The sequence below is a fragment of the Struthio camelus genome, chromosome W (genome assembly GCF_040807025.1).
Source record: "Struthio camelus isolate bStrCam1 chromosome W, bStrCam1.hap1, whole genome shotgun sequence".
NCBI lineage: Eukaryota > Metazoa > Chordata > Aves > Struthioniformes > Struthionidae > Struthio > Struthio camelus.
Genome location: NC_090981.1, coordinates 45,682,000 through 45,706,685, shown reverse-complemented (window position 1 = coordinate 45,706,685; position 24,686 = coordinate 45,682,000). Strand labels below are relative to the sequence as shown.

Sequence of the window (24,686 nt, the reverse complement as noted above, 5' to 3'; positions counted from 1 at the left end):
CGCAGCCCGCCGCCCGCCGCGCTCCCGCCCCCCGAGCAGCGCCATTGGCTGCGCCGGCCCGCCCCCTTGCTCGGGATTGGCTGTGCCGCCGCCGCCCGCGCTCAGCGCCACACGGCTCCGGCCGAGGCGGGGGCGGGGGCGGGGGAGGGGGAGGACTCTGACGCGACGGCGGCGGCGCTGTTCCCTTCCCCTCCCCTCCCGCCGCGGCCGGAGAGGGCGCGAGCGGCGCGCCTGCCCGCGGCGGCCAACTCCGGCGGCGGCGCGGCGCTCCGCCCCCCGCTGCAGTGCCTCCCGCGGCCTGGGCGGGCGGGCGGCGGCGGCGCGCGGCGCGGCCCGGCAGCCGCAGGGGCGCGCGCAGCGCGCGGGCGTCTCACCGTTTAACCGCCCCCCTCCCCCCCCCCCCCGTTTCCTGGCCTCCGGGCCATTTCTGCAGGCCCCCGCTCCCTCCCCAGCTGCCTTCCCGTCTCCCGGGGCTTCCCCTGCCGCCGCCGCCGCCGTTGAGGCCAGGAGAAGGCCGGGAGGGGGGAGGCTGAGAAAGCGAGAAAAAAGGGAGAAGTGTAAGAAAGGAGGCGGGGAGAGAGGGCGGCGGCGCGGCGGCGGCGCGGCAGGCAGAGGCAGGTGAGGAGGCGGTTGGCCGCTCCCCTCGTGCCCTTGGCGGCGGCGGCGGCGGCGGCGGCGGCGGGGGGGGGTGGGGCAGGGCAGGCAGGAATGCGGCCGGGGTGAGGAGCTGTTGGGACGGCGCGGAGCGGAGCGGGGCGCAGCGCCGGCGGGGGGCAGGCGAGGAGGGGTGGCGGCGGCGGCAGGCCTTGCCGTGCCGTGCCGGCCCTCCGGAGGGAGGGTGGCTGGCTGCGGGGCGGGGGGCGCTGCGGGCTCGCCGCCGGGCACCGTTTCTGCGGGGCGGTCGCGGCGCCGGGCGGGGCCGGCGCGGCTCGGGGCCGCCCGCGGGGCAGAGCCCGGCGCCGCCGCCGGCAGGGGCCGGGAGAAGCCCGGCTTCGCCGCCGCCCTCCCCCCTGCACACGTACGTCGCACGCCCCGGTCTGCAAACGCCTCCGTCCTCGTCGAGAGCTGTTGCATTTTTTTTCCCTCCTCCTTCCTCCCTTCCGCCCCCTCCTCCCTTCTATGAGAAGAAAACTTGGTTGGATTTAATATATTTCTTTGGGATCGGAAGGAACTCCTGCCTGCTGGATCTGGTTTAGACGCCCGATAGACAAGGTAAATTAAATGGAGAAGGTTTGGGAGGTAGCAGCAACAACAACAACAGAAAGAGCCTTCCTCTGTTGAAGGGGGAGAGGAGAAAGGAAGGAGTTCCTGTTTCATTTTGATATCTTGTTTTTGGCCTTTATTTTCTGATCGGCTTGTGTTCTCTGCCTTTCATAGTTTGACTGCCCTTTGTGTTGTCCACCCTCCCTCCCCCGCTAAAATGCTGTTTGTATGGACGTAGGCGCTGTTTTCATGGAGGTTGAGGAAACAATCTGGGGAGCCCGAAAGTTTTTAAGCTCCTCGGACACAGAAGTTTCTTTGTTCAGTGGAAGAAGGTACTGAACTGAAACTGCCCGGCTCTGTAACTGTGCTGCTTCAGCTCCTTCCCTTTGAAAACAATTGCTAACCCTGCAAGTATAATTATCAGGAAATAAGAAGTCCTGAAGGAGATAATCTCTTTTTTATTTAATCGAAAGATCTTGACGTTTGGAGCTCCCTATATCTGCTATTTCTTGTTTGTCTTTAACCTTGTCTTCTGGAATACCCGAAGTGTGTAGCTCGCCTTCTTAAAAGTAACTGTTAAATTTCTTTTTTAAAGATTTGTCCTCGTATTCCCCTGTAAATACTGTCGCAGTTTTTTTCCCTCGATTATTGCTGCCACCTCTCTTTCTCCCCTCTGCCTCCTTTCTCAAGATGACGAGTTAGGCTGCCTATTTTTCAACTTGTATAGGAGAGGTCTGCATTGCATTTTGATCCTTGCACGAGTTCATCTATAGAACCTCCGTTTAAAAAAAAAAAAAAGAAAAGAAAAAACCCAATGCAACTTGTCTGATTTCTTAGAAGTGCCGTGGAACCTCTGGGATAACATAGCCTTGTTTGGTTTGGGTGACCACTTTCTCCTTTATCTTTTTTTTTTTTTTTTTTTAAAAGACTCCTGTCTGAAGCTGTTGATAGTAAACTAAACGTGTAGTTCTGGTGCAAGGTTTTTGTAGTGCTGGTGATTACTGCTTGTTATGTCAAATAGTTGCATTTAGTGAAAGCAATGTTGCTCACCACAGATTGATTTCATATGCCTCCAAGAGGTAATTATTGGTTAGTTTCTTCATGGAGACATGGAATTGCTTGTCCTGTGAATGTTTAAAATGAACTATAAGCCATAGCTCTGTACTAGCTTATTTTTCTAAATCATTATTCTTGTTTGACAAACTCAAAAGCAGTGCCTTTGTCAGACAGGATGCACGTTCTTCCGTCTCTCAGGTATCTGAGATGGATGTGTTGATATTTATGAGAACCGGACAAAGTAACTCTTATGCAAACACTTTAAGACTATGATATTTGTAGTTCTTCAACAGCATCAGTGTAGTCTAGTGTATGAGAAAACATTATTAATTCCACTCAGGCTGTTTCATTAAATGATACAGTGCAAGGAAAAATGTTAAACTTTAACTGACCTAAAGTGGCTTCTGTTGCTGATAACAAGTGATTTGGTTTGCAACTTACAAATTTACCTTTCTAGGCAGCAGTAAAGGTTATTCTTAGGTGACTGAAAGGACTGAGCAAAATAAATGGTAGTGAACTTCAGTTTCCTTATATGGCTGATGCTTGGCAGAAAAGCAGTGAAGTCTAAATAGAGTAATCCCTTTACAAAGAACGATCACTTTCCAAGGCAGTGTTACAGCCCCAATAATGACTTGAGATTCTATGAGAGGGTGTGTGGGGGGGGGAACAACGACTTTTAGCAATGCATGACAAATTCAGTTGTAAACCCTATGTTCTTAATGGATGCATTTTTGTTTCTTTTCAGACCTTTTGTGTTTCTCATGATGCACTTGATATTTTTTCAATACCATGCAGAAGAATAGATCCTTGTAGTGGAGGCACAACTTCTTACACTAGTGTTTTGTCACCATGGTAGCTATGGATAAGTCCCTTTTTAATGATGAAAATGTAATTCACTACTGCTCACAGTTAATGGTATCATAGAATGCCGGTCACATCATTAACATAGTTTAGTAGTAATAAAGGACTGTGTTTCTTCTCAAGACCAACTGTGTCTCAGCTAAGAATTAGATTGACATTGATACTCATTTTATGAATAAAATGATTTAGGTATACCCATGGCAGCTCACGTTGTTTGAAACAGCACTTTCATAGGTATGTGTTGATGGCTTGGGGGAACAGTCTTCCTACCTGGCTGTTCCTTACTTGTTAATTAAATTTAAATTCACGTAAACGTTGGTAACTTGAGGTATGCTTACGATCAAAGAGCTAGAAGTTACATGTATGGCATGCTATCATGAAGACCATAGGATATTGTTTCAACAATTTTAGTGAAAATATGAACAGACTTGCCTTATAAATGGGTGAGTTAATAATGTGTAGTATAAATGTAGTGCACTGTAAAAATACCCATTTGCACATCGTGTTCATACAGAATTGATTGGGGGGCTCTGTGGAGAAAGCATTACTCATTGAGAATTGCCTAGTGTCTTAAGCTGTGGTGGCATAATAAAACAAGGTTATGATTTATCTCAAGTGGAATTCATTCAGAGTCTGTACCCCTAGGTGTAAAGAACGATACTTGAAACATCTAAATTAAGGGAAGGGATCATGCATATATATGTGTGTATAAAATCATAAATGTGATAAATATGTATATTGAAGTTACCACGTTAGCAGCAGGTTCTAGAAATAGAAAGGGATGGGAGCAGAATTCCTCAACTGAGCTTTCCCGTAGGGGTGTAATGAATTATTGGCTGACTGCTTTGGTTTTTTTTTTTTTTTGGTGTCCTTCCTGCTCCCAAACAAAAAGGAAAGTCTTCCAGGGAAAATCTTATATAAAGATCAAGTGTCTAGTATTTCTTCTTAACAGTAGATTCTCCCTATGGCATAACTTGATTCACTAAAGGAGCATCTAACATTTACTCCACATAGTGAAATTACAAACCTAAACTTTTCCAAGTGTACCTAGTTGACTTGAAGAAAAAGCTGCTCCTACTGATAGCAAAATAGTAGATTATACCCCTGTGTGAGCCTGCAAATGTTGATTATGACAGCTGAGGTAGGTAGTTAAACGTGAACTATCTGCAAAATAAAGGTTTAGATATATCACTTTTTTCTTTTGCTTTTGAGTCAGCTTTTGAGTAAGTAAAGCAACTTGTCAGATAACTCCACTTTTCACGTCAGCATGAAAACATTGAGCATGAGTAACACTTTTCACTTTCCTTACTAAAAAGTCTGTAAATTACTATCTATGTTTTTAGTTTTAAAATTGAAAATGCACAGCATTTGATGTAACCTATTCAATTGCTAGCTTAGTGTCTTTGAAACATCTTGTAAAGTCTGGTGCACATGTGAGGTATGGATTACTTTTTCTACAACTTCTGAAAGTTTAACTGGTATTGAGAGATTTTCTTAGTGTTTTGAATGTGTAGGGGATATCTCTCTGTAAGTATTGTGGGTAACTTGTAAACAGTTCCATGGCTACTCGCCTGGCAGACTCTGGTCCAGTTCTGGACAAGAAGTACCTTTTTTTTTTTTGGCTTGTCAAAGCTTGAAACACACCATGTTTTCCCACAGTCCTTACAGTTCCCCTCGTCCGTTGGGGGTCAGCTGCGGTATGCCACTGCAATTTCCACTGTGAAGGTGGCATGCAGAGCCCACTGTATCAGCACAGCTGGCACAGTCTCTTGCTGGGTAAGTATCAGCAAAAATTATGTGCTGATACTCAATAATATTGCCTAGTGTACTTCAACCTAGAGCTAGTCTATGCAACTTTTTAAGATTGTAAGGGTGATCGAGAGATTAACTTGTCTGCTTTAACGACAAGATGCCTGGGGGTTTTTGTTTGAAAGACTTCTGGCTCTAAAACAATTGCTTTATAGCCATCTTTTTCACTTCCAATTAAGAATACAATGTTTATGTACTGTGAGTAAAAGGTTTTAAATATAAAGTTTTGAGAGTGAGGATGCTGCTTGAGGAGAGGGAATATAAATCTCATGTTCTGCCTGTGTAAGAAAAATGAGAAAAGCAAATATTACTATGTTGAGATTGGTAGTATTTTTATTATATAATAATCTTGGAATAATTCAGCTTTTTCTGTTGGTCTTTAAGATACTAGTTTTTTCATGCTTTAATTTACGTATGGATGTTTGACCTATTTGTTTATTTTCATCTGTGCTTCCCCTGAGGGTGATAGAGGAGCGTGGTGTTTCAACACTAGATTGCCCCTTCCACCTTTAAAAATGCATCAGCATTTTGCATAATTGAAAGATAAAGTTAAGCAGATCTTAGTTTGGCTTCATGTAGACCAAATGGAAGTGTACTTATGTTGGAGAATATCAGCATTGTGACAAGCTTTGCTTGGGTAGCTTAAGTTGAAAAGTAGATTAGTTCTTTCTATATCTGGAGCTCATTTGTAGATACTTGATACTAAATAATCACTATAGATAAGAACAAAGAGTGATGATTAAGTGGATTCTGAAGACAGCATGAATATCTCTGCTGCTGTGGCTGTTCTGGGGGTTGTAATACCATGAGAAGGTACCATGCCTTTGGAGCTTCTTGTGTTTGATTGAATGTTGTTAAGATAACATAGTATATACTGTCCTCTCCACTTTATCCATTTCAGTAGATAAAGAACGGCCTTACTCTTCCATCCCATTTTTTGGCACGGCCAAGGGCCAAGAAGATGTTAGGGAACAACACTTGTGCGCAGCCTTTATTGTACACAACTTCATTGATTAAAGAAGGAGGAGGAACGTTTTGTGCTGTCCTTTGTTCTGTATCTATGCAATGATTAGACACAGTCTAGACCTTGAAGATTACTTGTGATAGTAAGGAGGACTTGTTTCCCTATAAAAGCAGAGCTACTGAAGGGAAGGTAAGTGATTCCGAAGTGTGCAACTTTTTTTTTCATAGTTTCTAAGTTTTTAAATATCCAATATTATACACCTTTGCATCTTCTATAAATAAAACTGCTTCTCAAACTTTTGTTTCACATTGCTGTATAAATGAATCCTGCAAGCATAAAGCTGTATTGTATAAGCATAGTATAACAACTGCTAAAAGCAAATATTCTTTCTAGTTCTCTTATCTAGATGTATATTGTGAGAGTAATAACTGGAAGAAGCTGTAGATCAGGCTGGTTAGTTCAGCACTCACAAGATGTGTGAGCTCCCTTTCCAAACAAAGTCTTCTAAGCACACTGAAATCTCCCAAGTTGGTATAGAACCATATGTGCAGTGCGGTGCTTCTTGTCTTGTTGCCCCTGTCATGAAGCTGGCTGGGCGGAATGAGCAGAACTAAATATACGTGGTCCAAGAAGTTACTGATCTTTCTGTTTTGGATTAATGCACAGTTCCAATGGGAGACTTTGCAGCTATATGAGTAGAGTTTCTTTTCTAGAAGAGGTACTTCCCACCTACCCGTTTCTAAGTGTTGAGCTTTGTGTTCTCTTCAAATTATAATGGCACTTCTGAAGTAGATACTTGCCTTATAGTTGTCTTCCTGTGAGCTGTTAATGCCTGGTCATGACTACTTTTGTCACTTATCTAGTGCTCGCTTTAGGAGGAATTCTTAAGCTCTTTGAAATCTCAATGAAAGTTACAGGTACTTGAAAAATTTCTTAGGCAACTCTAATTTGGAATGGGTAGTATCTCCCTCTAAATTGGCCAGGGCCTTATTCTTATTGGTGGGATAAGCTCCAATATTAATAACTGAATTCAGAGTATTTGAAGTTCTGTTAGTTTACTAAAGGTAGCTGCAGAAGGATGTGTGAAAAACAGTATCCATCATAGTTTCCGAGGTATGGTGCTTTAATTTTTACTGCTGCCTTTGGAACCTTCTAATCATTTTTTTAACTGTAGTTGGCATGGGGATTCCCTGTAGCAGCTGTACAGAGGTCTGGCTCTTCCCAGTCAGTTCTGGAAGAAAATTTATGTGTTCTTCAGTAGTTCCGTCTCGTAACGTGGGGTCTAAGTTAATACAGTGGCAGAAGTATTATTATTATTATTTATTTTTTTCAGCCTCCCTGGCCCTCCTTGTCTTTGGAGTCTTTCAGTATATATCTTTAATTCTTCTAGCCCTGCTTTTCTTAACAGCAGCTGTTAAGAACTAGCGTCCTGTGTGTATGATCAGCGTTGTTCAGTTTCTTTTTTCCTTGATGCTTCTGCTTGATGCTTAAGAATTCAGTTATTTTTCAGGAAGACTTCAACTTCCGAAGCCTCCTAAGAAAGAAAGGAGAAGGGTGTAGATGCTTCAAGCTACGTCAGTACATCTCAGTAATATCTGAAATGCAATGCCAGATGCCTGCAAATGTCAGTCACAGGTTCAGCAAAATCTGATTTGGATGTCATCCCGAGTTTGGACAATAGAGAGTTTCCAGACTCTTCTGGAAGACATTCAGTAGGCTGAAAATAAATGTTTTGAGAACTGCTGTCCCCTCACCCCCGCAATGTGGCTGGAGCCTTCTTGGAATTAGTCTTAGAGAGGTGATAGTTTAGAAAATGAACCCTATTATCGGCAACTTTAGTCAAATTACTTTAGGTCTTCTGTCCTCACTTACAGATAACCAAGAAAATAGGATGGAGGTTTATATCTGAAACTGGATATGAGGAAACTCTTCAATTTAAATAATGATGCTAATGTAAATTATAAATGTCATCTTCCTCTGTGGAAACGTTATGCTTAATATTCTGCATGTGCTTAAGCATGCTTGTAGTTAAAACCAACAAAAAGCTTGTCTACATAAGTATTTGCAGGATTGAGGCCTGTATTTTCAGTAAAAGTAAACTGAAAAGCATGTCAGCATAGCAATTTAAGTCTGTCATGTGAAAAAAGCTTATGCTACAGAGTATAACATGCAGGTGTTGGATTTACTCTGTTGCTTCAACTTTGGCCTACTAGATAGGTGTTCCTGAATAAGGAGGTGGGTGTGTGGACTGCTTTCAGTATTCATTGATAGCCTGTTGCTGCTACATTTGTTTGCTGTGGCAAATTAGCCTGTGGTGATCCAGAATGTCAGCTTGGTAATTAGCTCCTTTTAGGAGAAAGTACTCATTTTGGGTTACTTTTGGTCACATAATCATATATGATGCTAACCCTGGAGTTGCAGGTCATTTACATTCTGAGGTGCTCTATAATTGTGTGTGTGTGTGTTTTCTTTTTTTTTTTTTTTTCTTGGGAGTAGCATCTTCACTGAGGGAGAAAATTCAAAAGTTCACACATCTCTGAGGTATAGCTATAGCCTTTGTACCATTTATTTCAGTTGTGGTTTGATCAACTTGTGTAGGATAATTTGTTGTAAGTAATGGAGATTATTCATTAGTGTTTCAGCAGATCTCCTTTTGGGGAAGATCTGGAAGAAGAGGGGATGAAGTAAAGAATGTCAGATGAGAGTATTTGGAGCAAACCTGGAATTTTTCTTTAGGGTCATTTCTATTAATAAGATTCACCTATGGGTATTTCAAAAGCTATTTAAAGTAAAAATTAATTTTTGAAAACTCAGCTCTAAGTAAAAGGAGGAGAAAAAGATGTTTAAACCTGTGAGTTCCCCTTCTCCCTGGGAATGTGACAGGAAAGGGAAAATCAGCTGGAACTGTGAGTTTGGTAAACCATCTGACTTAATTCTGGTAGAAAAGATCATAAACATTGATATTGGAGAAAGAAACTCATGGATCAATGTGATTTAACTTTTTTTTTTTAAGACTACTTTTCTGAATAGTGTTTGGGGAAGGGAGTGTTTTTGTGGCTACTGAAGTCCTGCTCGTTCAGTGCATTGTTCCTAATTAAGATTTTCATGCTTTGGATCTAGTACCAGAAATGTAATCTAAAGAAATAAAAATGCAAACAATACAAATATTAGAAAAGCAAGGTAGACCTAAATATATTTAGACTTTAACAGAATTAGGCAAGACTAACGTTCTCTTCCATTTGTGTTTATCTGGGTGAGATCCTCTACCTTTCAGGGAACACTTATTTTGTCTTGCTTTACTGAAACAAAGCAGAAATGCTGAGGGTCATGCCATTGCTGGGTGCTTTTTGCAGTGCTGCTTTTGCTAGAGAATGACAGTGAAGCAGGCAAGTTTTCCTGTGGGATTCTCCTGCTTACTACTAATAAAAGGGAAGAAAAAAGAGATATTGCCAGAATTTCAAGAGTCCTTTAGTCTTTCATGAAACCGAACTGGTTTTGTGATAGCAGTCTGTGACCCCCTCAAGGGAAAGATTATGGCCCTGTTGGTGGAGCAAGTTGAAAGAAAATTATGTGATAGAGAAACGCATCTTTAATCACTCCTTTCTTCTAGTCCCTTGCTTACTTCTCTCCTCCCTCTCCATAAAATAACTGATCAAGAACCAACAAATACTGTTACTTAGATTAAAAAAAAAAAAAGGTGCTCTTTCTTCTGTCCCAAACGGAGAGAGTCCTTTTCTTTTTTCATTGAATGCAAGTATATATTGGCTCATTCTAAAGTCATAGATCACCCATCACACCATTTGTGTTAAATCTTGATGAAGTTTTAAATTTTAAATTGTAAATATGAAATATTGAGGAATAACCTTCACTCAAAATACAGATGTTATTCATTTGCCCCATACTTGTATTAATTTGTTTTTAACCTTTCAAAGATCTGAAAAGAACTATCCACTGGACAATTAAAATTTTTTAGATCAGAGTTATAGAATTTTCTGAAGTTCATACATTGTGCTGTTCAATTTCCTTATCCTGAGGAAAAGGAGGCTGACATGTTAATAGCAAATCAGTACACCACTATGCCACTTCAGTAGTGTCAGAGTCATATTAAAACTTTCTTCTTCCTACTAGAAAGCACGTGATATCAGGAAGTTAAGTAACACTTTAAGCTGAATTTTTATTAAATCAACTTTGAATTCAGTTTTTGATCTTTTAATTTCCAGTGTGATGGGGAGGAAGAATGTTAGTTCTACTTAAACCTCCTGTCAGGTGAAAAACATGTTTTTGACTTTTGATAGTGAGAGCTTATCTATGTTAATAACAGTACTTTAAGAGAAACTACTTCAATGTAATTGTCTAAATTCCAAATAATTCTCCCCCCCTCCCCCCCAATGTAAGCAGTAGCTATCACTCTTCCCTATCAGAGAGGCAAAAATCCTTTGGAAACTATTCAAGAATATCCGTCTGTTAATTTTGTAATAACAGTTGCTTATTTGATCTCCAAAATGCCTGATGTAATGAAATGAAAATTATGTAATGGCTCTTTCTTTTTTTAAATGACAATATTCTTTTGATTTAGGCACACAGCTAAGTGAAAATTAAAATAATCTAGTGTCAGAAATACTAGCTTGAATGCTTGCTTTCTGTGTTGAGGGTGAAGGGAAATTATGGGTTAGCAAAAACTAAATGTGCACTGTGAGAGTGAAGATGAATAAATGGTGGACAAGAAAAATAGGAACAAGTGCTCAGCCACACAATATGTGAAGAGTCTATAGCTGGAACCATAGTTCAAGCAAAGAGGAGTAATTCCTGAGGATCAGGAAGGATGATTGGAATGGATCAGGATTTATATATTAGATGTGAAATGAATTTAGAAGAAACAAAAGAAACTGAGGTGCAGTTCAGGGATTCCTTTATTTGTCCAAGACAATGACTTTTTAAAAACTGCTGATAATATTAAGCTAGCATGTGTTATAACTTTTGTATGAACTAGATGGAGAAGATGCTTGGAATGGAAAAATACTATTTTTTAAACTTATACTTTCTATAGGAATAGACAGTGGCTGTGTTCTTTATTGCAGTAGTGATGAAGGTGTGTTAAAGGAAACTTTTTAAGTTTCACTGTAAATAGAAGCTTTTCATCTATAGTATTGAATTTTATACTACAAAAGTGCAAAAACGGAAAGGAAACTGGCTTGTTGAGATGGGTGAAGGCAGGGACAAAAGTATTCTTTAAGGGGGAAGGTTTCTGAAGTTGAACTGAAGTCCAGTTGTATATGCTGTTTCTTTGAGTAGTGACTTTCATTAGGGTACTGTATAGTATTTTGTGTGTCACAATATTTTTTGTAGGATTTAATTTTTGAAATATAACTACCAAATAGTCAATTAAACTGTGTATGTGCACAACTTGTGCATGTGTAAAAACTCTCACATCTTCCCCTTTCTTACACTGTGTTCTAGGAACATGTCTCCATTTGTGTACCTCTCAGCACAGATTGGACTGTGTAACTATCTAGATTTGGTGCAGCAATTTTTCTGCACAATTGATCCTTTTTGGTATTAGGTTTGGGGTGTGGTTCCTCCTCTTCCCATGTACTCAAGCCTTTGATTTCTTTTGATTTCTCTGTCTTACACTGTTTTGGGCCCACTCTGTTTTTCTGACCTCTGTTGTTTGGTCATCTGAATTTCAGGTAGAAATTCTTGCAGCTGGTTTTTGGGGGGAATGCATGTAAAACAGGGCCTCAGGGACTGCTTTATGTTAATGTATGGACAACACAATTTGGAAAAAAAACAAAGTAACCAGGTATCTTCTGATGGCTGTTGATATGAAATTGCTTTTTTTTTTTCTTTCTACTTCAGTTTGTGCTGAACTATAGTGCATTGTATATTGCCTGAATTTATGTGCAAGCAATTATATGGCAAGTCTGCTTTATAGGTTAGAACTTTTCTTATGTATTGAAATACTGTATATGTACAACAATGCAGCAAACTGGTTTGAAAACCTTTGGTGTCTGCTGCAGATGGCTGCATAGTCTAAGGAGTGGTTTCCTGGCTGCATTGTACATGGAGTGCCAAACATGAGAGCAGTTTTGTTCTGGAATGCCAAAATACATTAAATCCATTCAGGAAGTATCATATGTCAAATGAATAAAAATATCACTGTCTCATGCAAAACAGAGTATGGTAGATATGTTTTTCAAAACTGACTTTTTGCCCTGAATTATGGGGTTAAAAGAAAGACGTTAAATAAAGGACTTCTTGTATTAAGTACTGAGGATAGCATTTAATGTCAGTTGCTGTTTTATACTTTCAGCATTTTTTTCTTCTTTTTATTAACATATGCAGTATGTTGAAGTTAAAATATCCATAAAGTACCAGAAGGAGCTGCTGCATAGGGAAAGGAGTATTTTTCTTCCTTGGATATCTAGCATGTACAGCATACAGGGTTTGTGGGTGATATGTGTTTGTTTTGTTGTTTTTAAGGATGGTAACTTACTTTTTTCTTTACATTGCTAGAAGGGATGTAAATGACTTCTTGGCTTTGCAGATAGGAATAAAAATGAACAGTGAAGGATGTTGATTTGGCCCGAAGTCTGTAATTCCAGCAAGTTTTCAAGGCAGGAAATGTAAACATGTATGAATAATGGCTCCAAACATCTCAGGATTTTTTTATGATAAAGAACCACGCCCAGGGCAGAGAGTATTTTGTTGCATTTTACTTCCTTGTCAATAAAGTGATAGTCGCTTTGATTCTTCTTTGTTGGCAGACAAAGATACTAAAAACTGCATTGACAGGAAAATACAAGTTGTCTCTCTGAACTGTAATTCCATCACAGATCAGATCAGTTTCTAACTGTATTTTTTGCATGAAATTTTCCTTTAATCTGAAGTAATATGGAACCCTTGATTTCATAGGTTTCTTGAAAACCAAAACACCCAAAAACAACCAACCAACCAAAAAACCCTGAGTAAAGTGTGTATCTTTAAAGAAATTTTGTTTGTAATTTCTGAATATTTTGCCTCATTTATTTTTTCTCTTTCATCACTATGATTAGGCATACAATTATAAATGAACTTCAGTGAATTATCTTACATAAGGTCCTTAGTGCCGAAACACTTAACGGCTTGCCATGTGATTTTTGTCCCCTGGATTGAAAGGGGAGATTGCTAGTGCTTCTTTTTCTGTTTTAAAATTTTCAGGAAGCAGGAAGGGCAGAGTTTAAGTGTTCCATGGTAATGATGCAGTCAACTAAGTATGTGTTCACATGCTGAGATGAGACATACAGCCCAAAAGAACTTTTGCAGTTGCTTGTCTGTGTCTAGATCCTCATTAGCTGGGTTCTCATGTGCCTTCACATTTGTTCTGGCTCTCTGCCTGTCTTCTCTGCTTGAGATGTATTTTAGTTTGTCTGGTCTGAGCCTTTTTGAAATAATTTTGGGAGGGTTTGTAGAAAATATGTTGGAGTATAGAGGAACTGTGCTTCTCCTCTATCTTAATTCTTCCGTAAGTGTGAGATCTATTTTCATTCAAGTCATCAAATTTGATGTGCTTGCTGAACATACAGTGGATCTGCTAGCCAAGGAAGGCCTAATCTGGTTGATTATTATGCATCTCTACTTTTCTTCCAGGTATCAATGGCTAAAAGTTTGTAGTGAAAAGTTTTGTAGCTGTTGAATTATAGGAAGAACCAGAAATAGTAGCATGTGGGTGTCCGTTTTTTCTTTTTCCTTTTTTTCTTCTCACCTTTGAGTTATTCTCAAGTATACCTATGAGTTATTCTTTGAGTTAACCTGCATTATTAAGAGGAAGATAATCTCCTAGAAAGTGGCTGCTTCTGATGCTATAGGAAATTTGAGGTGCATCTTGTGACTCTTCAGTAACTTCTTATTTAAGAGTACTGAGACATACCAAACATACATCTAGGCCAGTGTCCTGTCTCAGCAGTGTCTCCTTTGTGTATTTTATGCCTCAGATTTTTTCTTTTTATCAATCTATTCAGTGTTTAAAAAAAAACCTTCTTTTAAAGTTACAGGTTGATACTCATTTAAGATTTTGTACAAAAATAATTAACCTTAATATTATGACTACCTCCTCTCCCTCTGATGAACAGCTAAAACTCTTTACCAGGAATACTTCTTGACAAGACAGTTTCTTTTACTAGTTGTTTTGATTTTTTTTTCCAGAATTTTTTTGGTAAAATGAACTTAAGAGTAAATAGAAATTACCATATTGAGGATGACAGTCTGTTTTGTATGTGTAGTTCTATTCCCTCAAGCCTTCTATAAATGTGAGGCATTGCTTTGTAGGCAAGTAACTGCCTCTTTATTGCAAAAAAAAAAAAAAAAAAAAGTGCAGTGCTTTCTGAGAAGTTAAGACCACACATCCTGTAAATACTTCTTTCAGTTCTGAAATCAGGGTGTATAACATTAACTGCTGACATATCACTGTCTGGACAATAACTGTTTACTTATCTTACGAAACGAATGTTTTAGCTTCTGGCTGCCTGAAGTATCTGTAGGACTGAGATATTTGCTGTGGAAATTAGGAAATGTCTATTAAAAAATTGTTTTAGAATTATATTTCTTGCCTTCATGGGTTAATTCTTTCAAAAAAACTATGAATCCAAGGCTAACTAAATCATTAGATTATAAGAAGTCAAATTTATAAGCTGTCAAGCTTTGTAGGCTTTCTTCTATGGTTGTACTAAACCATCGTATTTTACTAATGTGCTGTTGCGAGCACTTAATTATGCTTGTAAACATAAGGACCTTTCCATCTCTCATACTAAGAGAAAAATGTTTAAGAGAAAGTGAAATTACAATCTTTACTTTGAAGAAATCTTAATTTAGAAAGCCTCTGACTAGAGGTATAGTCTTATCTGCTGAGTCTCCTCCAACAGTAGGCAGTAAGCTTCCTGTTCCCTTATTTCTATGCAGGTCCTTTGCTTCCTCTGTAAAGATTTTGTACTCCAGCTCAGTAAGTATGAGTTGATCAGCAAGCTGATCTTATTTAGAAAAAAATTCCCCCAATATTTTGTAGGGTCTTTTTTGGGTCCGTTCACTGATCTGATTAGTGATATTGTTGTGCAAACCCTAGATTTGAGAAAAGGTAGGTGGGAATGGGGGAAAGCAGGGCTTGTCCTTTCTTTAGCAGACTGTAGTTTGTATTAAGCACAGTGTGAACTGACTTCTTAGTTGAGCTCCAGTTGCAGGTTTGGAATATTCTTTCACTTGATCACAATAAATCTAAATTTCACTTTTCTAAACTGATCTCTAATTTGTTCCTCAATAGATCTTCCATTGAAGTCAGGAGTGCAGTTTAAAAACTAGAATATTTACCCAGGTATGTTTCTTTCAGGGAAATTTTAATTAGTCTTTCCTGCTCTTTAGACATATGCAGACTGGCTTTTAGACTCTGGACTGTAGGCTGGAAACTTCCAGCCTATCTTCCACAGACCTGAAGGTAGTTTGGCCTTTAAGAACAGGTCTGAAATATATCTTATTTAGTCAATTTCCAGAATATTTTGACAAATAACAATGTTTGATCTTCTTTAAAATATGCTGTAATTACTGTGATGATGGGAAATAATTAACTTTGGTAAGAACTGAAGCTTGGAAAACACAAAGCAGAAGAGGAATGAAGAGCTGTTCAGTCCCTCATTGCTGTGAGACATCAAATCCTTTTTTCCTGAAGGCTACCTTCCGCTTGCTCTGAGACTTTCATACCTAGTTTCTTTACTTCCTAGGGATTCCAGGTGGGTTGGTATTTTTCATCATCTGGAGGGTTTATTGACCAAAACGTGTAGTTCACACAGAGTTTGAATGTGGGATGCTTTGCTTTCAAGCTGGACCTTAAGGCTAGTGTGAACAGAGAACTAAGAGGTGATAGACAGCTGGTATGATTAGTAAGCAAGTTCATATGTTATGCGCTATCACTTACAGAAGAATGATGCTGCTAGACAGGTTTGTCACTGATACTTTTTACTTTACCTTTTCATCTCTGATGAACAATGTATATCCATACTAATTAACTGAGACTGAAGGTGCAACATAGTTTAGGGAACTGGGTAAATAAAAGGCATTGCATTTTTGTAACTCTAAAATCTTCTGGAAAGGTTGCAGCCCTGATTTAAAGGTGCCCTGTGACTCTGAAGTGTGGCAGCGTAGGCGACAGCAGTCTTGCTCGGCTGTCTGCACCCAAGAAGTGCAGGTAACAGTCCTTCTGATCTTTTTCCCATCTGTGGCTTTTTTTTCCCCAAAGCATCAAGCCTGTGCAGAAGAGGAGGTAGTGTTGATTGGCATAAGCACTGTAGACAGAAACAGACTTTCTCTGTTTTGATACTAGTTTTTTTAAGACTCTCTAATACTCTGCTTCCTTCTTTTACTCTCTGAAGAGATTAGAGTGGGAACGAGTGGTTTTTTGTTTTTTTATTTTTTTTGCCAAGATATCTGTACTTGGAAAAGCACTAATAAGTTGTTGTCCCCTCCCAAGTTTCTGTAATCTCATGTAAAATTCTTTTCTTGAGATGTGAGTTTACATTGCTGTTCCCTGCAAAGTATTTCTTAGAGCCACTGCACGAGAAGCATTTGAGTTGAGTTGTGCAGAGTTTTTCCTTCTTCAGTCATACTAATGTTAACAGCAACAACTTCTGCAAGAGAAGCTTTGTTGGAAGATGCCTGCTTATTGAAGTAGTAGTGTGTCAAGGGGATATTCTTGAAAATGCCCTCAAGGAGATAAGAAGCTATTTCTTATGCCAGTTGTTTAGAATTTCTGCCCCCTGCCCTCATTTTCTCTATTTGTATGTCTTTCTCTTTAATCTATAAAATGACTGCTTATCCTGTTATTGATTGTTAAGTCTATTGCATGTTGCACATCAGAGGAAATACAGTGGTTGTTGAAGAGAATTTTTCTTGGGATGCAAGGATGGCAACACAGTCCTCAGAAAATATTAAATCAAGCCCTAAATAATTGAGTGGTACATTGGAGAACATACCGAATGTGTGTATTTTTCTTTCAAAACTGCATAGTACAAGAATTGACCTAAGCAGGATTTGGAGGCAGTTAATTCTTTCCTTAAGGTAGTTTTCTAATGGAGGAGTTCTGCATGCTTCAGAGGAACTAGTTAATGATATTAAATTCTCTAGAACTGAAACTTTATATTGTGGAAACAAAGATAATGTGATGCTGAGTGTGTCTTTCTCCCTCCTCCCCCACCCTAAGTCAAAATGTACTAGGTTTCCTCTTAAATGCATTCCTAGTCTATTTAGGAAATAAAAAATGAAGTGTCTGTTGATCTTGCAAACAAACATGAAACAATTGCATGTACGCTTCCTTCATGTGTACACTTCATTTGTAAGCTGACAGTATCTGTATAATAAGAATCTAGAACATGGTAAACTGGAATCGACTCTGAACCTGGGGGCATGTGTGTCTTTTGATGTAACTTCCTGTATGTATTTTTTTCCCCCAATAGTGAATATTTGACTTAAATACTATGAACAGCATTCAGACTTTCCTGTTTTTTCAAGTTGTCTTCTCTCTGGCTTTTTCACTTCAAACATGAAGTAGAAATTCTCTTCATTCTTTTGTTTGGACGCAGTAGACAGTCTTGTCTTCTTGGGAGGAAGATGCAGAGTGCTATTACCCATGAGAAACTGGATTCTAGCAAAGGTTCAGTGTATATGTGTCATATCTTAAAACATTGGGTAGAAAAGGTTTGTGAAAGGCAGTGACATAAATATATTTTTGCATTTATTTTTTCTGCTGTATGTTTAGAGTATGAGATGGACACTTCTTTGTGTTTATGCCTACCCACCCACCCCTACCTTAAAAAAGGGGGAAAATATGTATTTTAAGATTAAAAAAAAAATCTTGCTTTTTCCAGATACCTAATACTATAAACCATGTACAATAAAAACAGTTTCTTCTGTTTTAATTTGCAACTTTTCTCAAATGGAGCCTGACTTTCAAAAGCATGGTAGTGGAGAAAAATCAACTTGGATTTTTCTCCACTACTTGACTTTAGAGCCACAAAAGTACTTGTTCTCTATCAGATGTTGCTTGCAAGGGATGATATTGTGCATTTAACAGCACAGATCTGGTTCTGAAAAGTCCTAGTTGTCCATAACTCTTCTGAAATAAGAACTTACAGCTCAAATGTAGTATGAATGCTTTTTTAAAGGGTTACCTGCCTATCAGGGCTTTGAGTTGGAATCTGTTCTTGGTGTTAATTAGGCAGGATGTGTGTTAATTTAAAAAGAAGAGTATGTGAAAGTGAAAAACCGAAGATTAAGTTGTAGCTTAGTTCTACTTAAAATTTATCATATAACCATGTTGTGAGGAAAAAGTTAATTAGATAATTTAAAGGTGTATAAAATGCTTATTTCCCTCCTCCTCCTCCTTTTGGGGACTAGCTTAGCACTGAGAGCTCTTGTAGCATGTATACCAGCGTATGTGTCAAGAAGTCACAGTTGGGGGTGTGTGTGTTTAAAATTAAATCTTTTTTTTTTTTGGTATGGTAACAAGAAGGTGGTTAACAGTCACAGGAAATATATTGCATTTGACAGTGGAATTAAATTAGTGCCTTAGCTTGTGTAACAACTCTTTGGACATTTTTCTTTTAGGATGGTGTTGATCTTTATTATCTAAGTATATTTATGTGTTCAGAAAGAATCTTTCATGTAACAATCTATGCATTGCTCATTGTTTATACAGTTTTCCAGTTCCTGTTTTCTTGCCACCTGGGGGTATAGTGAAGGGGTCCATGACTAAAGCACTAAAGGAGGCTGCCACAGAATTAAGACTTGTTAGAGGCTGTCCCAAGTTGGAACACGTGCTCTGAAGGAGTTGGCGTGTCTATCTGCCTATAAGGATGCCATTGTAATCTCAAGTTCAAGTGGAAGTTTAACCTTCTGTGGACGAGACAGAATGCAGGGGAGTAGAAATTCATTCTGCTCTTGTTAGTTTAGAGCCAAAGAAAGCAAGCGATTTCAATTTTCACATCATAGAGCAGCAGCTCCTAAATGGGGTGTATGAATGAAGTTGCTAGCTGAATGTAAACTTGATTTAGTCCTGTGCTTCTCTTAGTATTTTTAGTCATACAGAATTTTTGGCCATAGGTGGCAAAGCAATAGGAAAATTTCAGAAGGAAAGTTCCAGAGCCACTGCCATAAGGGATAGCAACCCAAATTTCTCGTTCTCCAGCAAGCCAGAGAAGTTGTAGTACAGTCGTGGAACCCTGGCATCCTTCAGTGGCTCTAGCTAACCTGGCCACGGCAGCCTGGCCAGCTGATACCAGCAGTGTTTTTGGAAATGGTAGCTGAGATGCAAAACAACTGCTAAACAATTATGTCAGTATGAAGAGTCTAGGGTTTGCTAAGTCACTGAGTATTCTGGAATTGGCAAAAACAGTTATTTTAACAATCACTCTGTTGCTCATAGTCTTAGTTAAATAATTCCTAAAATTTCCCCATTTTGCATCTATGCATAGAATGCTGTGTGAAAACAGTGTATTAGTCAGAATCTGATATCCTGAAGAACTTTTTTTTGGTGTGGGATATTTGCTGTTTTGAAAGCGGATGACAAAACTATTCTTCTGTAATTCACTGTGCTCCCTTTTGTCTATATTTTGTCACCTTATTTGAACTGGCCCCAACAAATGTCATCAAGACGAGGTTATGGGTGTGTTCCATATACGTTTTAGACTTACTGTATTATTCCAGCATGCTAGCCAGGACCACATAATAAAACTTTGTATCCTCAACTTATAGAGTACATGGCAATACTCCACAAAAGCTCTCCAGGCAGAATTAGCTTCTCAGAAATAGATCCAACTACTTGTGAGCAACTGTCTCCACTCTTGCCAATGGCTGTGGCTGCGGACTTTCAATAAAAACTCGTGTTAAGCTAAATGAAAGGTGGCTGGCAGGTCCAATTAAAATAATTGCAGCTTTTTTAAAGCCTCATCTGTTGCTAGGGGTTGTATTTCCCCATGAGGGCTGTGGGAGTATTTGTGACACAGTGTGGGTGGTATAGATTCTTTCAGAGAATGTGTTTCAGATTTACTGGAATGGCAGCGCTTTAACAAGTTACCTAGTTTAAGTCCTGCAAAAAACTTACTACGTTTTGTTAACCTCAGACATGACAATTCCCTTTCTGTTATTTGTATGGATGGCATTGGTTTGAACTCAAACTTATTAGCAAGCCATATGTTTTGGCTTTGGCTGGTATAGAAGGAGTAGATGATAATACTACCTTTTCTGTGTTTTGGCACGCTGTCTCTGGTGTTCTTATCGCTTTTGAGATTTGGTAGAGGGCAAAAATGAATAATTGTAGAATGTTTGTGGTGGTGGTAAGTTATAGTACAGCTTCTGTGTTTTTGTGTTCTATTTGATGTTAATGTCTGGCTTCCAAACTGTATTACATTTCTATAAGACCCCTGATAGCCATCATCCTGAAAACATTTTTGTAATTATTTTTTGCAGTTCCATGTGAATGGTTTAATAAACTCCATTCTGCATCCTGGTGATTCTGTGGTCCAGTTCAGAAACTGATTGATTCCTATGGTGTGAATTGGAAGAGGTGCAGTGATTCGGGTAAGTGACTATCCAGATGTGTTGAAGGAGATAAGGAGAGGGATATGTTGTGAGTGCATTTGTTTCTGTTGTTTATTGTTGTTCCAATTACTCTTCAGTGTGCTAATAGGAAATCTCTTATCCTTACGTAAGAACTTTACTTTTTTTTTAATTGCTGAATCTATATTACAGTAGCTTGTAGGGAAGGTGCATAAAAACTGATGATTGTGGCTGCTTTCTGGCAAAAAGTGCCCTGGAAAGTGATTGCAAGTTAGCATTTATATTGTAGGTAAATACACACTTGCTCATGGGCAGGCTCCACACGCATGGATCACAAAGTATTCTATGTATCTGTGGTTTTAATGTGCTCATATTCTTCTATATGAGCACTTGTGTAGAGACAGTCTGTCTTCCATTGCTTCTGGTATGATTTTCTGCGTTGTTTACTTGGAATGTTATGTAACATGTGTAGAGCAGTCATTTTATGACAATGTGTTCAGGTACTTCTGTGCAAAAAATAATTTCAAACAAATACTTCTGCCTTGGGTAAGCTAACTTAAATGCTGTTATTGTATCTAGAGAGATGTTAATATGAATGTATATTTTTCCCAATTACAAGCATGTACTTTCTTGGTTTTATGTATTTTTATATTTACATAAGGTTAATGTTGGTTTGTGATAGCCTTTTTTTTTAAACAAGAGATGAAACTAAACTTTTTGTTTAAACTTATTTTTTATCTCATCATTCAACAGCAGATGCACTTAGTGCCTCTCGAAGAGTTAACAGGATACTATAACCAGAATGTAGTAGACTTTTTTTTTTAATGTAAATGTATGCCTAGTTGAAATGTTGAAGAAGATCTTTAATAGACCACAGTACATTTCAATCTTAATACAGTGGAGGAGGAATCATTGTGCTGGTCCTCATTAGGACCTTTGAGCAAACACATTTTTCGCCCTTCTTGCCCCAATGCAAGAATGTGGAGAGAATACACACACAGATATTTGCAACTACGCACACAAAATGCTTGACTTTGGGAGGGAAGTACATTTTAATAGCAAAAATACTGTTGACAATGCTTAATAGCATTACAGAAATGATGCACTTGGAAATGCAGGTGCATTACGACATTTAAATTTATAACAGTGTTGAAAGCTAATACAGATTCCGGGGAAAGTGATTTGGAAAAAAAAGTAAAGAGAAAAAGCAATTTTGTTTTCAGAAGCAGATTTTCTCTTTTTGAGAGGAAAATCTTAACTGGGTTTATAAAAATACTTGAAGGTATTCTGTGTGAGTGCTTCAGATTAACTGATTCCCTGTAATCAAGGATCTATAGAAGCAATAAAACGTCCTTCCCCCCCCCCCCCCCATTATATTTCTGAGGTTTCTTTCACTGTTCTCTGAAACAAATTGATGTCACAAGAGAGTTGCAGTTTTGTGATCTGGATAAGCTGAGACTTTTCATAAGCTATGACTTTCATATTTACTAGCAAGCTAGCAGAATGACAAAGCAGGGAGCTCAAGCAGCAGTGCATAGCTTTGATTTAGAGGTGGTCCTTTTCTTTGTTGTTATGCTATTCATATTGTTCAATAGTTTTTCCTAATGTGCCTAAGAGTAGACTGATAATAATCGAACATCTGTGAAACCAACTGTTTTAGATTAGATTCTTATTTTATTATCCTATTTTCATTGTAGATCTGCTTGTTTTGGCATTGAAACGCTTCTTAAGTCTGCTTAAGATAATTCAAACGGAATGGTTAATCTGTAGTTCAGTTGCTTTGCATTAGTTTGCTCTTACTTTATGTGTAGCCCTTCATTCATTCGTAATTGTTGATTTGTGGGACAGACTCGATTAATAAGCCTTTTTTTTTTTTGGGGGGGGGGGGGGGGTCTCAACTGACTAAGATGACCAGGACTGAGAAGCAAGTGATGTCTTTGCAATAGGCTTGTAGCTACAAGCCTATCTCAAGTAGTTGAATTGTACAGCATAATGTGATGAAGTATTTACTGTAGTATTGCAAGGGACATAATCAGTGTTTCTGATGTTTTCTGATCCTCTTGGATAGAGATTTCCTACCGCTGAATTGAGTGTATGTTCTCCAAATTCTTCTCAAAGTTTTGAAATAGATAATTTTCTGGAAAAGATGCCATAACTTGTCATGGTATTAAATCCAGAGTTAGCACACTGCTAAATGATTAGATCCAGAACAAAGATAATGTATTAATTTGTGTTTACAGGTACTAAAAATACCCAGTGATAATATAGATCATGAGTGACTTCTTACTTGAGTATAGCTGAAATGTGAAAGAAATTTTAAAATGCTAGAATTTCAGATCTTTATTTCCCTTTTTCTAATCCATGTTCTACCTAGTAATTGAATTTGACAAGTCCCAGAAATCTTCAGTCGTATGGTATATTGTGGTCTCCTTTGCAGTGGAGTAATATTTTATATTTGGTCTTCTAACTACATCTTATTTAAGCTGCCTGAAGAGTTGCATCTGAATAAATAAATAACAAAAAAAATTGTTTAGAGAGGAGCCCTATCTCTATCCCATCCCTTCAATATTCTTGTGGCTCCTTTATTCTGAGTTTTTGGACACGTTCCAAGCTTCTTATATAAGCTTTGGTCTGCATATTTATTCTGTGAGCCCTCTTGACTTGCTGATTCATTTGTCCTTGTAGCAGTAAACATTGGCCCAGTTCTCCTCCTTCCTAGTTCTATTGACAAGTTTTGGCATGAAGTGCCTGCTCCAACCTATCTCAGGTGGTTCAGTTACGAACGTTAATTAAGTCAGTGCAAGACTTGTTTTATCCCGGCAATCTGTATCGGGAACCCTGTCTTTCTGTCAGCTTCGTGTCCTCTGTAACACAGAGGAGGCATGAACAAGCTATCTCGATAGGTAGATAAAACAACTTGGCTTCATGGACGTTCATAAAGTCTAAACTGAACATTCCACAAAACAGCCTGAAATATTTTAGTGTTGAAGGAGAGTAGTTAGTTAAAAATGAGTGTGCTGCTAATGGAGCCTGTCTAAAACAAGATTAGGTTATCAAAGGGTTGACTTGTGTGATAAGCTTCCTAGTTCTGACATGGCCAAAACTGGATATTTGAAGGAAAACCACATTCATCCTGAATGTATCTAGGCAAATTTGTTTAATTCTATGCAAAGACTAGGAATTAGGAAACTCTTTTGCATTGTGTAAGCAATTCTTGGATACTATTTCTCAATTCAGCAACTATCAAATAAAAAACATTTATTATGCAGTGCTATAAATATGCCTCGTGGTTTCAGAGGGAAAGTATGGAGAGAACACTTCTAACTTATTTAAATAGCATGACACATTCTGGCTTCCTCCTCCCCTTTCCTCTCTCCTCTCCTATTTCAGCTACATTGTTCAGTGGAGACAGAATTAAGTGCCAGCAAATGTATACAAGCAAACCTCCTTTTGATACTGTCTTTGAACTCTTGACTGACTGGAGTTTACTGGTTCAGGAGTATGTATGCCTATTTCTTCAGTTTAGAAGTAGCTTCTCTGTCATTCATAGAGGTTACTGAATGTTCCTTCCTCTTTGAGTGTTTTCCGTGGAAGAATTTTTCCCAAGGATTTATTTGCATCTGTCATAATATGGCCATATGTTTTCCTGCTGTTGGAAGAAATGGCAGTGACGCAGAAATGTCTAGTAAAATGCACTACTTTAAATGATGTCATAGGTAGCCAGGGGAGGATGTAAGGCATGTGCCATAGTTTGTTTTTACTGCCAAAATATTTTCTTTCACATAAAGTGCAAGTTGAATCATTTCTTGCAGTACTACTATCATGTCTGGAGGGCTGTACAACAATTGTATGGAGAGCTGGAAAGACTGATGTGCTAGAAAACTCCACATCAGTATGAGAGATACTGCCCATCACTGAGGAGGAGTGGAAAATGGAGCAGGCTAGTTCACAGCTAGCTATTTTGCAGTTGGTTCAGACATCATACATGGGAAGCATGATATCACTAAGAAAATATCACTATTTCCTTAATAGGAAAGGGGTCATACAGGAAGAATACTTTGTATCTAAGAACATATAATTACCACCAATTTATCAACCTGCAAATTTCAGAGAGTCATTGAAGGGAGAATGTCCTGAAGTCCAGGCTGCCTGGCTGGCAAGCATGTCCTTTTGCATTTCAGCATTGAATAGTGTGTTTTCAAAAGAATGAAGAGGCTGCAGG

At 38.8% G+C, this 24,686-nt stretch overlaps 1 protein-coding gene across 12 annotated transcripts in view; it reads left to right on the top strand.

Moving 5' to 3' along the window:
• Nucleotides 1-305: 305 nt before the first annotated feature.
• The window catches only part of LOC138064023 (erbin-like), a 117,793-nt gene continuing 93,412 nt past the window's right edge, over nucleotides 306-24,686 (top strand). For 6 of the 12 annotated variants that reach the window (XR_011137237.1, XM_068924551.1, XM_068924545.1 and 3 more), the window contains exons 1-2: nucleotides 922-1,212; nucleotides 20,375-20,485. The gene's annotated coding sequence lies outside the window, so the exon portion shown is untranslated. Of the gene's footprint in view, nucleotides 619-921; nucleotides 1,213-20,374; nucleotides 20,486-24,686 lie in introns of those variants that run through there. The other 6 variants (XM_068924547.1, XM_068924542.1, XM_068924543.1 and 3 more) reach the window with 5 other exon arrangements.